The 3,208-nt window shown below is 50.6% G+C and overlaps 1 protein-coding gene and 1 long non-coding RNA gene across 3 annotated transcripts in view; one reads left to right on the plus strand and one right to left on the minus strand.

Annotated features, from left to right (window-relative positions):
• TEX30 (testis expressed 30) overlaps nt 1-3,208 on the plus strand; it is a 6,832-nt gene continuing 3,624 nt past the window's right edge. The window contains exon 1 of one of the 2 annotated variants that reach the window (XM_022576818.3): nt 1-114. The gene's annotated coding sequence lies outside the window, so the exon portion shown is untranslated. The remainder of the gene's footprint in view (nt 115-3,208) is intronic. The other variant, XM_022576819.3, reaches the window with a different exon arrangement.
• LOC111176413 (uncharacterized) overlaps nt 1,934-3,208 on the minus strand; it is a 21,798-nt gene continuing 20,523 nt past the window's right edge. The window contains exon 3 of the long non-coding RNA XR_002645015.3: nt 1,934-2,576. This is a non-coding gene — a long non-coding RNA (uncharacterized LOC111176413). The remainder of the gene's footprint in view (nt 2,577-3,208) is intronic.

Here is a 3,208-nt window from a genome sequence, read left to right on the forward strand (position 1 = left end):
AGCGGGACGCACTGGCGGGTGCGGCGAGGCGGTCCCTTCGAGTTCGAGTGTGGAAGTTCGCTCCCTGAAGAGAGTGAGGGCGGTTAGGTGCTCCCGGCCACTTTCCCGTCCCCGGTAAGTGCGGCGGCGGCGGTGGCGGTTGGGGCCGCCAGATAGGGGACGGCTTCCGAGGGGCCCGGGGGCTTCCTGCGGCCCCGCCTGAGGCGTCTCGGGCTCGCGGCCGTAGCCCCTCAGGGGCTGTTGGGCGGCTCCGTGAGGCGTCGGTTCAGTCCCGCGGGCCGCGGCCGCTGGGGCTCCGGCCGGCCGGCCGGTCAGGAGGCGGCGTGAGGGGACGGTGCGGGCGGGGAGAGCCGAGCGGCTCCGGCCTGGGTCCCGCGAGCCGGGCACCGGCGGTCTCCGAGCGGGGAGGGTCGCCGGGGCCCCGGCGCCGGCGGGCGGAATCGGACGGTCGTCGGGCGCCTTTGCGTTCCGAGCTCCGGGAGTGTCGGCTCTCTGACCGCTCGTTGTTGACGCGGCCAGGTTATCGACCTCCCCCCCGTCCCCCAGAGGACTTGAACTCTCAAGGCTGGCGTCTAGCCCCGCGATTTCCAGCGTCCCTCTTCGACGCGGTGGATGAGGCGCGGGCGTTTTGCTCGTGGACGGCTACGGGAGGGGTGGCATCTGACCCCCGGCATCAGATGTGATCGCCGTCGCCTCGTGGGCGTGAAAACGCTCGCGACGTGGGCACGCGACTCCATGCGATGAACCTTCGCAGCCTCCCCGAGGTTGGTTGGTGGCGTCGGCCGCCTTTGCACCTGAGACGCTGCCCCGTCTGACCCCCAGAGCCCGGCATGCTGACAGCCTGGACGGTCTAGGCCAGGTTGGGGTTACATCCTGCAGCTGTTTCGCTGTTTCCCGAGTAGCCCAGCTTGCGCGCCCCGTTGCGGGAGGACAGACTGTGCGTGCACCATGAGGTCTGGAAGGGAGGAGCGTTTTCCAGAAAAAGGGCAGCGGCAGCGCAAAAAGCCCAAACGTCCACGGCCGGCAGACGGATAGCAGAGCACTCTAGGTTAAGAGGGTGGGTTGAATACGTGTGTACCTAATTTTCCCCCCTCCTGAAATCCCACTAAAAGTACAGCAAAGGGATTTTCAAAAACGCGCACACCCACAAGGATGAAGAAAATGCGACAGGAAACAACAGTAATAAGATACTGAGCTCCAGAAAGCCCAAGCCTTAGCAGATCAGCTTAATTCTAAACCAGCAGCAGGGAGTGCTGGGGGAACAGTTCTACGTCAGAAACAGAGTCTTCGAAATGTGCAGAAGGTGCAGAAGGTGGCAGCTGGGGATGGATGTGGAGGGCTGTACCTCGGTGAAGCGCGCCAGAGAAGTAGGTAGACCGCCGGCGCTGTCTCCCCGTGTCACATCGTTGGATTCTGCTTGTCTCCCATTAGAAGACTGGAGGCTGGTCTCTTGAGAACGTAAAGCAGGATCTTTGAACCAGGGGACCCCGGGCACAGTTACTAGGCTCCCTTTATGAAAACAGGGACAATGAAGATTGAAGTCCATCATCCCCCAGTTTAAACCCCAGAACTTTCTGCAGCCAGTCTGATACCCTTCAGGCTCAAATATGAGAATTTTGCACGCGCACACATGCGTGCGTGTGCACACACACACACACATAAAGGGAAAGATATACACAGTAAGTTAGTCACAGTGGTTGCTTCTGGGAAGGGAAAGGAACATTGTGGCTGGGGGAAAAATGGGAGGAGACTTAACTACTGTTAACTGTTTTAAAATTGTGTACCATGTGCGTATATTACCTATTCAAAAATGAAATGTATTTCTTAAAAAATAATTGTAAGTGAATACACCCTTTGACACAGGAATTTCTCTTACAGATATGTCTACACACATGTGAAAATAATGTTAAGTACAGTGCCACTCATTGCAATATGGTTTTAGCAAAAGATTGGAAACAATCTCATTTTAATTGATAGATGGTTGGTAAAATAAATTATGTACAACCCTTCCTTGGAATATTCTATAGCCATAAAAAAACAAGAAGCTTGTTGTATAAGGAAATGAGTAATCACCAAGATACATATGGGGGGGGGGTTCAGAAAAGTAGGTCACCAGTTTATAAAAAGAAAAAGGAGATGTGTGTATCTGTAGGTATATATATAAAATATCTGAAAGATAGCAGAATATTGGTTGCCTTTGAAGAGAGGATCTGGATGGTAAGGCAAAAGTGGAATGAGGGAGAGACTTTCCACTGTATATTTTTGTACCTTTTTAACTTTGGACCATGTTATTATCTATTCAGTGAATGAATTAGTAAATGTTAGTGGGGAAAAAAGATGAACAATGGAGATCCTGACGTTGATGATATCCTGAACAATAAAAGATCTCATACTATAGGAAGGAATGCTTCATAACAACCCTGAAATCTCTGGCTCCCGGCATTTCATGCTCTTGGTTCTTCAGGTAGACACTTCATCGTTCTTCAGTGGTTTAGATGTTGGTTGGACTAGGCTGGACTCCAGACTTTAGTTTTGGGATCTGGTCTGCTCCATGTGTCTTCATTCTGGAACCCAGGCTAAAAAAAGCAAAAATACATGAAGCATGTTTTTCTCAGGGCTGAAGGCAAGAGTTCAAGAGCACTTCTGGAAATTTGCCATGCCTCAGCTCAGAAGTGGCACATTGAGACATATTGTGTTGATTAAAGCAAGTCACATAGCCAAGCCCAAAGGCAATAGGGTGGAGATTTACACTCTGCCTGCTGGGAGGCTCTGCAGAGTCTCAGGACAAAGGGTGTGGATGTGTACTTCCATTGCAGGGTCAGAGGAAGAGCTGGGAATGATAAAGACGAAGGAAATGGGTTAATAGAAAGATGCTGTGAAATTAAGTTGAAGATGGTTGAGAATAAAGATGCTTAGGGAAAAAAATACATATATATATATATATTTTTTTTTTTACAGCATTACCAAGATACAGCATCCTACTTCGATATGAATTTTCTCAAGGCATCCATGTGAAGATATCACATTGGCTTTATCTTAAATAACATCTGCCAGCCCCACACCTGGTCCTATAACAAACTCTGAGTGACCGTAGGAATGAAAATAAATAATGTGCTTGTAAAGACATCAGTTCTTAGAGAAGTAGTTCTAAATGTTTACTTTAGCTACTGAGTGTGTTCATTCATAGTTCTTGTGTCTGCCAACCCAC

The sequence above is a fragment of the Delphinapterus leucas genome, chromosome 18 (genome assembly GCF_059928025.1).
Source record: "Delphinapterus leucas isolate spDelLeu-1000000601 "Yukka" chromosome 18, BTC_Dleu_Yukka2, whole genome shotgun sequence".
NCBI lineage: Eukaryota > Metazoa > Chordata > Mammalia > Artiodactyla > Monodontidae > Delphinapterus > Delphinapterus leucas.